Below are 10,922 nucleotides of genomic sequence, written 5' to 3'. Positions count from 1 at the left end.
ATGATCAATGTATGAGAACAGCTTTTCCACCCAGAGTCTCTGGCTGGAGAGCTTGTATTTCAGATCTGCAACTTGACAAATAATAGCAATAATTAATTGTACACCACAGCCTCATGCCTGGCAGACTGAGCCCAGTCTGAATGAAACGGGTTCACAGACAACGCCTCTGGAGATATTCCCACTGCCTAGAGCAAATATAGAAATGTGCATACCCCTGTTTGTAGAGAATAGGGAGCCATTCTGACTCATGGATGTTCTAAGTTTGCCTTGTTATCGGATTAAGAATCTTCAGCCTTCTCCAGAAGCTTTCATTGTTCATACAGAGGTCTGCTGAGCACATGTGAGAACTTCAGCCCTACTGAATACACGTATCAGCTTCAGAGCTACTGAGCAGAAATCCAGCAGACTCACTGTGCAAACAGCAAGATAGCAGTAAGCCAGAATCCAGACAAGCCTTGAGATTTTTTCCTGCAGAATACTACTTCTTGGGGTACCCATGGGACCTTCCTTGTGGATTTTCTTCTATTAGCCACCCAGGCCTGAAAAATAGGCCCCTGACTCCTTGTGGGATGCAGGATTGTTGGATTTCAGTAGATTCTGGCATGAATAAAAGGCAAGAGATCGCTCTTTTGACTTATTCAGAAATGAGAAGCAGGCACAATCAGACCTGCACCAGCCAAGAAATTTCTCTGTAAATCTCCCTATGCCTTTCTGGTGGGATTAGTAACAGCACAGAACTATGTTGAACGCAGGTGCCCATGTATGTATTTTGACAATTTTCAAGCACTGGAAATATACATTAAGCTTCATTGACCACAGATTAAAACAGATTCAATGCAGTTATTGCATTTCTTTCAGATAAAAATGTTGTAACACAACAAAAAGATAAACCCTGTGCCAAAACATTTCTTAAGGAAGCTTTATTGCAGCAAAGCTCAGTTCTTAGCAGCCTTTCATGTTCTTTGTGTTACCAAATCATGGATTGACTTAGCCAAAACACGTTCTTACTCTAGAACTCTGTTTCTTCTCTTTTGTTGATTCCTAAATATCCTTAATAAAAGTTCTCAAAGGGCCGGCGGGAGAATCTGTGAGAAGAAAGCCAAGTGCAGCATTCCAGCACAGCTCCCTCTTCACACAGGGAAAGAGTTAGAGACTCAAGGTGAAGGTCTGGCTTAAGCAAGCTGAGCCTGCCAGACAGAGAGCTATTGGGCCAAACATCTGCCACACCTCATGCTCATTTTTCCCCACTGCTCTGCTGTCCCTCTGCCAAGCCCATCCTTGATGAGTGCTTGCTAGGTTCTGAGCTAAAAGAATGTATTTTTTGTTGAAGCTTTGGAGACATCTCAGTTCTGAAAATCTTAGTGCTCAGTTCAGTTTGCACTGAGATTGCAGTTAAGGAAGGACCAGTGCTTCTTAGCGGTGGTGATGCTGAATGGAGTATTATTTCTGGGTTTTTCTCATAGACAAAATAAGCAATCAACAGATATTCTGTAGGAAATATATCATTAATGATAAAAGGTTGTCTAATTTGGCCAAAAGTCAGCCCTCTGTTGATCTGAAAAATTTTGAAGCCCCATAGGAGCAGCAGCCAGCTGTTCCTCTCCTGTATGTGCTGTGACCCACAGCTGGATAAATCAGGTTGGATTTGAGGAAATTTTTTTTCTCAGAAAAAATGGTGAGATATTGGCACAGGCTGCTCAGGGAGGTGGTGGAGTCTGGAGCTGTTAAAGAAAAGGGTCAGTGTGGCATTGAGGGACATGATAATTGAACATAGTTGGGGTAGGTTGATGACTGGATTACATGATCTTAGTGATCTTCTTCGGCCTTATGATTCTGTGATTTTATGAATCTACTGACCACCTCAGTGGCGTGCCCATGGTGTGAGAGCATGGATCACTTGCACCACTTATTTTTTACCTTCCCTCTTCTCACTGTATTTGGGAAAGCTGAGATCAACAACAGATGTTGTATACATTTCCCTCTCAAACAGTCATCCTTTATATCCAGCTCTCTGAAGTTCCATCTGTTTGCTCATCCCATGTGAAAGTCTGTCCTTCATCCTGTTCTCCTCCTGTCCTCTTCCAGCTCCAGTCTTGCCCACACCTCAATATTTTTGGACATACTAGGTGGGATTTCATTCTGTAGCTGTACTGAGAACAACTGGGGAATTCAGTCTGCACAGAAGATGTCCCACAAAACCAAGCACTGTGTTAGGAAAGAAGTTGGAGTTTGCTTCTGAAGAGTGAAGGGTCCAAATTGCAGACACATCAAAGGAAAGGCAGGTAGATCACAAGCTATAGCAGTGCTACAACCATCATTTTACCTTCTCATGAAAATCCTCAGCTTTGGCTGAAACATGGAGTGGCACAGCACAGCCCAGGATTGGGAAATAATCTGTTTTTAGATGTCTGTGTTTTCCTATTGTTTGTCAAAAGTCATTTCCCCTCTCTGGCTGCCTGGACCTAAATAAAGCACACTTAAGAATACAGACAATGCATATTACACATGTTGAAGTTGCATTAGGTCATCCCACATGGCTATGCCACAGAAGCAGTGAGGCCATCCGTATCCTTGGGGGTCGCCTACAGTCCCCGCTCCTTCTGCTGTGGTGCCTCTCATTTCGCCTCCAGGAATGTGCAGTGCTGCACAGCCATACGGGTGCCAGGGAAAGGCAGATACATGCACACAAAGAGCAGGAAAGGAGAAAGAAACATGAGGGAATACATCAATGGTCTGAGCTGCCTGAAAACCCTTCTGGGGGCTTTACATCTTTTGTTTGTATGGGCTTTCTTTGAATAACAATGTCTAAACTGGTTAGCTAATATACAGGTGTTGAAACCCCCAGCAAGAACATATAAGGTATAAAATATAAGCTGCATCCCCCAGAATGCCTTCGCAGGGCTCCTTGTGACCATTTAAGTCATAGGGCTTTTCTCCTAAGAAACACTAAAGAAAGTATTGCTTTGTTGAATGAAAGGAGTGCTGGAGAGGGGGCTTACTCGAATAACAAGCATGCTTCCATGCTCTACAATAGTACTCACTGACTTGCCTCTCATAGCATGTAAAAAATTTGGCATCCGAAGTGCACCTCTGAGCAATGTCTTTGAGGTTCCTTCCAACCCAAGTTGTCCTATGATTCTGTTCCTGGGCTGAAAGGTGGCAACCACCAATACAGCCAAGAGGAGTCGGAGAAATTTTGCTTATGGACACTAGAGCAATTCCTCGCTCATTTCAGCAGTGCTACCTGTCTGCAGCTGTGGGAGAAATGGGGATGTGGGACAGTGTCATGGGATGCTGGGTTTTTATCTGAGGCTGTTGATGTTCATGTGCTGTACTTTTCCTGATGGTAGTGAGAAATCAGGTTTTCCTCGAGCATTCCTGAAATGATGTCAATATTGTTGACAAACTGTAATATATATATATATAGACCTGTTTTAAAGCTCACCATTAATACCTCTTAGTGAAATTGAGCCTTTCCGAGATAAAAAAAACTTTCAGATTACTTCTTGTCTTGAAAACAGCAAAATTTATTGGTCTTATTCTGAGAGATTATTGTAAGTGACCAGTACTGTGAAAATTTTTTTAAAATGTTCTGGCACTGCTTGGACTGTGTGTTCAGCTTCATGCAGAAACAAACCAAAATCTTTTCCAATATGGGGGTTTATGTGTGGGTTCATGAATTGCTTGCTTACTTGTTGATATCACTGAGGAAGCTGAGCAGCCTCTTTTAAGTCATAAGTGGATATTGTGAAAGGAATACAGTATTTCCAACCTGACATTTCACATGATAGAACAGCTGCTTCAATCCTCAGTGTACAGCTACTACTCCTCTCTCTACCAAAAATCAGAAAATGTTTGTGCTCATTACCTATACATTGCCTGTAGTTTTGTTTTGTTTTGTTTATTTTTAAGCTGAAATATCATTTGTCACACTCAAGCCATGAGCATTTTGATTTATTGCTTAATATGTGTGTCTCATTCCTCCAGTGTGGCTCCCAGGCTCAGGAGCTGCAGTAGATGTACAAGAGAAAAGTCAGTGCCAGAGAGAGCTGTCAACACGTCTTGTATTCTTTGTGTTCTCAGAAAGCAGTGTGCTGGCCCCTGCACCTGGCTTTTATAAGTCTCTATCACTATTCCAGCACTCCTATATGATATCCAGATTTGCCTCCACCTCCCACATGCCCAACCTCATCCCAAAGCTCTTACTACAAACCAGCTGATCTGTGAAGCTCATTCAGAAATACTGAGAAACCTTCACATGCTTCTGGACAGCAAAGCCCTTCTGTGTTTCTCGTTGCAGTTACCACCATTCTACTGTTAACAATTTTAATTTGGGGGTCTTTTGACCCTCTTTTTTGTTACATTTATCCTTACTGCAGTTCTTTGTTTCTGATGAGGTTTTAAACTCTTCTTGGCAATAAAACCCAGAAATATTTCACAGCTACTCATCCACATGAAAATAATTCTGTGACCCTGATGCTGATTGGACAAATAGTGGCTTTTATTTTGTATTTCAGAGCTCAATTTGTGTAATGAGGAGCATAGCAATTCTCTGGCCAGTGGAGAATAATCTGAAAAGCATGTTAATCCCGAACAACCCTTTATGTCCTTTCTTATGCACTTTGTCCACCTCAGCTTAGATGTGGTCTCATTAACAACTGTTGCTCAAAATAATATGGTGTGATAATTTCTAGAGTTCAATCATGGCTTGGCTCAAGATGAAATCACAGTGCATTAAGGCCAACTCTATTTTTTTTCTTTCTATCCTTCTGAGGTCTTTGCAGATCAGGCTTCTATTCAGGGGCATTACACTGTGCCATCCTCATGACACTGTTAATAAAGAGTCATTAGCACGAGGGTCCTGCTGCCTGGTGACAGGCCAGTGCCACAGCACTTGGCATGAAGGGGATTATCTGAGGTTAAGAACATTGTGATGGGACTAGGAAAACCTGTATTCAGTTCCTTGCTTATCAGTCACAGACTTCCACCCTTCGACTAAATCACTTCATCTAGTGTACGCTTCAGTTGCCCATCTGTGCAGGGTGGATAATGTTTCCCCCTACCTCCAAGTGGTGCAGTCATCTGAATCTTTCAAGGTATTTTGATATCGCAAAGATGGGGGGAAAGACTAGAGGAATAAAGACCATAGGTTCCTTTAGATTGTAGTCATAGAATCATCTGTGTTAAAATGGTTCCTTAAAGGCCATCCAGTCCATCTCCTCTGCAATGAACAGTCATGTATCCCTCAGAACACAGAGTTGATAAATACCATGGAAGCAAAACACAGCTGATGACTAGGGGCATCTGATCACTGCAGACAAGGATTGCACTTCCTAACATCTGAGAAATAACTTAATATTGTGAAGGGAAGGAAAATCTCCATCAGAGAACAAGGATTTTACTGAATTTCCTCTGTTTGGTTTCCTGGGTAGGCACTGAGATTAAGGAGATATAAAATTCAGTTCATCCTAGGTCTAGGGGGGCTGTAAAAGCATTGAAAAACCACATGAATACTTGGAGCTTAATTTTCACATTAACACCTCCCCCTCTCCTTGAGACACCCATTCTTTGTGGTTTGTTTACATCATTAGTACACATCACTAATTACCACATGCTTATGGATTTCTGGTGTTGTGTCAAATGAGGAAGTTTACAGTGAGAGGGCCTGATCCAGGTCCTGCTGGGAATAGCAGCATCCACGTGTCAGCTTGCACAGGGATTACTATGGGAATGGGCTAATTTGTAGGTGAGAGATGATGATCTGCTCAGTTCACAGGAGGACAGAATCCCTTTCCTAACCAAACCCACATCCCATCAGGCAATCTCTGATTTACTGTTAGGGATATTTTTTCTAACTCCGCTTTAATAAATATCTCTCAACTCCAGCTTCTTCTCCATAAAGTATAACTAATGTTTCACAGTTATGCCCTTGGCCATAAAGCATAATCCTTTGCAGTGACCTGTGTTTTCCTTGTAGTGATATTTCTCTTCTTGTTGTGCCTGTCACGGCTTTGCCCACACAGCCCATCAATTAACAGTGGTGTCTACAAAGAAGGAGTTTTTATACACAGCTAAAACAGAGCCATCAAGCATGGGGGTTTTGATCTCTCCTTGTGTTTCTGTATGAGTAGCATGAGGTGAAAGTGGCAGAAAAGGATGTTCCCCGGGGGGGTGGGCAGCAGAGAAAAAAAGCTTTCATTTAACACTGTTTGAATGTAAATTCTAGTGAAACATGTCAGTGACAGGGAGGAGGTTGACTGATCAGATGAGAGTCTTTGAATAGTTTGCCAAACCAAACCCCTTCTAGGTAATTTCTCTCTTTTTTTTTGCTTTCTTCTCATCTCACCACTTTTTGATCAGTGACTGGTGTCATGATGGTTCCTATCAGGGAGTCAAAGCACTAAGCTGCCCTGAGCAGAAGCAGGAGTATGGGATAGGAAATACTGGCATATCAAAAATGCTCAAGGACAGGGAGAATTTCAAGTGTTTTCCTCCAGAGATAATGACCAAACTAATATAAAGTGAAACTGAAGGCAAAGAAAGTGAGAAGTGTCTGAGAACGTTTCTTTCTTCCAGGAAGGGAAAGATCTTTGTTGCGTGAAAAAGGGATCAGATAACAAATCTCTTCCACAGGAGAGACCAAATCTAAGTCATACTGGAGTTTTGCTTCCATTCACTTCAGATGCAGACCTTAAGCTCAGACCGGATTTTGAGCTAAATCCTGGAAAATGTTCTGTGGTCTTGTGTGGTAGAGAAGATCTGTTCCATGAGAGAACTTGATATGTCGATGACAGCATATAGAGTAAAATCAGCAGATTTGTAATGAAAAACTGAGAAATTGGTGTTATAAATGTCAAGTTTGGACAAAATATAGCTCGTTTTTTCTTTGATGTGTCATCATATTGACACTAAAAAGAAGAGTTTTGCCATTAATTTCCTCTGGGAAAATCCAGGACAAGACCTTGTTTAAGGCCGATTTTTAAAATGAATATTCAGGCCCCTCGGAACAGTCTGTGAAGAATCTGTTTTAAGTATGTCTTAAGGATTCAGGATCCAAAAATCCTAAATAATAAGTATTCACCTTCTTTTTTTTTGTTGAAATTAGCCATTTCAGTGACTCCTAAGTCTTTTGTAGGAATTACCATGCATTCTCACAATATGGCCCCATATTCATGTGTGCTGCCTATTCCAAGGAGGCACTACTCTTGATGGGGATGCTGATCTCTGAGTGCTGATATTATACATAGATTGATTTTAAAGTATATGGCTTTTTACACTTCCAGCAAGTAATAATCTACAGGGACAAAATCAACAAATTATCATGCAGGTGTGAGTCAGGAGTCATTTCAATAAACTCCATGCAGTTTTTAATATTGGCATGTGTGTACACTGTGTGATCAGGTCTTGGATCTTGAGTACTCCTGGTCAGGCACTTACAGTTACTGGGACATCTATCCACCGTAATTTCAGTTCAGTACCCAGCTGCCACTCACAGCATCAAGTTCCTAAATCCCACAGTCACTACATTTCTATTGGTTTGAATTTACAAAGCCACCCAAACCCTGTTCCTGGGCTGTGTCTAATGCATTATCTGCAGCTCAAGACTGTACCAAAGCATGGCCCAGGTGTGATTCTTACATAGGTAAAGCAAATACTGATATATTCAGAAGTAGTATAATGCATCCACCCTGGATATTCTACTTGTTGAAGCCATTATTCTCATCCAGAAGGTAAGCTAGAGAAATCTATTATGACATTTCTAAATATCCACATGCACTCATGTCCCCACATGCCTGAAAGACTTACTTGAAATTAAAATCTGATACTGTTGGAGCCTCCCTGTGCAAGCAATTAGATTTCCTACAGACTTTAAAAGCATCACTTTTTTTCTAAGGAAGCTATACCGTTAGTGTGATTTCAGATCATGGCTCTAAATCATGGTCCCACATATGCTGGTCCCACAGATGTTTCTGGAATATTTAGTTAAATGGGACTGTCCTGGAGGAAAGCTATGTGATTCACAATTACTTGTGCTATTTCTGAGTTGGAAGAATTTTCAGGTGTCCAATGAAGAGTTGTAATAAAATGCAATATAAGGTATATAAGTATTCTGCAGTCAAAACGTGAAGGCTGGCATAGAGTAAAGTAAAGTAAAGCTTACCTAAATTATGCAATAATGCTAAAAACACCTTATCAAATTTTGACCCAGAAATACACTTACAGCAAGATAACAAATAACTTGTTCTTGGAGGAAGTCCCAGCCCTGATTTATATCTTGCAACCCAAATAAATATGAAAAGCCTGCCAGAACTGACCATGTAAATCTTAACCACCTCATATGGTTTCATTCTATGAAGTGAAAAATACAGGGAAGAAGGTGTTGTTAACGCTGTGAATGAGGTATCCAGGAAAAGTGTTATTTATTGAACGCTATGGGAGGGAAGTTAATTTCAGAAGTTATAAACATGATGAATTATAGCTAATATCTTGGAGGAATTAAATGCAATTGAAAGGAAGAAAGTTCCCATTTTCATTTAAATTAAACAATTAAGGTTGATTAATGTTTAATAATGGGTTACACCTGCCATGAGCTGGCAGACTAGTAATCTTTGAGACACTCACTGATTAACCAATGTGAACAGCTTCTCAAGAATCAGTGGCATGACTGTTTTGTGTCTTCAGTCCTCATCTGAATTCTCAGGACAGTGTTGGGTAATAATTTCAGCCTAGGAGCAGTTTGTGGCCTATTTGCTTTATTGTGGTTCCGACAGCATGGGTTATTGCCTAAGAAACCTGGCAGTGCCCCTGCTCTCACACCAAGCAAGAGGCTGAAAGCGAGCAGGGGAAGGGTAGTCCCACAGGTCAGGCTGTGCAGTTTGGCGTCCTGAATTTGTGAATAAATGTCCCAGTGATGCCAAGTTGGGTCACCGTCTGCAAAGGACCTTAAGTCACATTTGTGAAGTTTCTCCTTGGCTTGGACACCTAGTTAGAGATGCTTTGGGTCTGCTTTTCAAGGCCACCTCATGCTTGTGAGTCCCAGCACACACCTTAAGTCTCATACACCGAGAAGTGTGAGCAGAGAGTGGAGGTAGGAGTAAAGATGTTGCATTAGGAAAAAGGACAGAGAATACACATGAGACTGGGAAGTTGGAGCACTGAAAGACGAAGTAAGATAAAGATGGGCTGTAGGGATGGGCAAGACAAAAGACATGGGGATATCACCATCTAGAAAAGGGTAGATGCAGCACTGAGGGACATAGTTTAGTGGGCATGGTAGTGAAGGGTTGATGTTTGGACTAGATGATCTTAGTGGTCTTTTCCAATCTTAATATTTCTATGATTCTATACTGATAAAGAATGATTCTGTAGAGGACACATGGCTGTAAAGGGGAGCAAAAAGAGACATGCACTGTGTTGGAAAAAAAAGTCCCCCCTACTCATTTGACTCATGAGCTTGTTCTTGTATTCCTTCTGGAGTGTATTAGTTCATCCAAGCCACATTATCCACTATGAAGTTTTTCATGTGATCACTTTGTCAGGGTATTAATAGCCTGTTGAGTGGAACTGAGGAGATCTGGAGTGCCCTGAGGTCAGGAGAGGCTGTTCTCCTTCCTGTCCGTATCATGGTGAGCAAGCTCAGTGCTTTAGAGGGCTTGAGCCTTGTGCACCAGTGTAGTTGCACTAGATTAGCAACTGCTGAATTTTGTATTGAGTCAGGTTGTGCAGCCAGCCCCTGGGAAACACAACATCACAGGCAGGTGTGCAGAACTACCTGGATACATCCTCTTGTGCACATCTACTGCTGAGCACACACACATGCACTCACACCCCCATCAGGACACCACACACAGGCACACATATCATATGTACATCACCAAGTTTACACTGGCAGGCACCAGCGTATGCTGGTCCTCAGACTCACAAGTGCACACACAGTACTCACAGCTCTGAGGGATCTGCAGGTGTTTGTTGTAGTTTTTATGCCTTTAAAAGCAACTTTCTGTAACTCCCAGCACACACAAAAAAGTCTCAGCCTTGTATAACCTCGGTGTCATGAGCCTGTGCTAATAAATCTGAGTAAGTAAATGACAGGTACAAATCTGGGTAATAGAGTTAAATATCTCTTCTTAACTCAAATATAAAACAGATGTTTTCCATCTGCCAGCAGGCTTCCACAATTATCTACACTGCCCATGCTGTCCCCTGGGCTCTCTGCCGAGAGCTTTCTCCTGGGTGATGAATATGATGCATCGTTGCAGTTAGCTCTGGGCTCAGGTTGCATTAATTCAATGGTACTTTTGTGACTTCTGTGTTGTTGTGTGTCTTTCTTCAGCTGCTTGAAAGCACCTCCAGGTTTTTTGCTTGCTTTGCTTTGCTCCCCCCTAAACCCACACTCTGTCTACAGTCACAGTTTTGCTGGAGAACTCAGCCCAGCCACCCGTACTGAGGCTGGAATAATATTTGGCATTCTTTCCCCAGTGCAGTCAGTGATCTTTGCAGGCAGTGCAGGAGCAGTCATTAGTACCTGACACACACTGTGAGGGAGAGCACTGCTGGCAGGAGCTGAGGCAAGGTGCTGTTATCACAGAGCCCTTCAGAGCAGAGGTGGGCCTTGGACAGGCAACATCACCATTAGTGTTCAAATGTCACACTGACCCCTCCCTACCATCCAAGCTGCTCAGGGGTGCTGTCTTTCACAGCTGTGCTGTGAAAAAGGACAGGTAGAGGCCTTCATGTTCAGAACAATCAAAGGTCATTTATTGTTCTACCGTGTAACTGTCTAATAATCAAAAGTGAGTGCTCATGAAGCTATGGTGAGCTACTGGGCCAAAAAACCACCTCTGCAAGCAGCACTCAGAAAACTTGGGCAATCCATGGGACATCCTTACAGGCTATGTGCACTGGAACCCATCTGGGCTGCT

Source organism: Cyrtonyx montezumae, unplaced genomic scaffold (genome assembly GCF_038088225.1).
Source record: "Cyrtonyx montezumae isolate F1298 unplaced genomic scaffold, pur_monq_1.0 scaffold_4, whole genome shotgun sequence".
NCBI classification, from domain to species: Eukaryota; Metazoa; Chordata; class Aves; order Galliformes; family Odontophoridae; genus Cyrtonyx; species Cyrtonyx montezumae.
Note: the sequence above shows the minus strand (reverse complement) of the source record.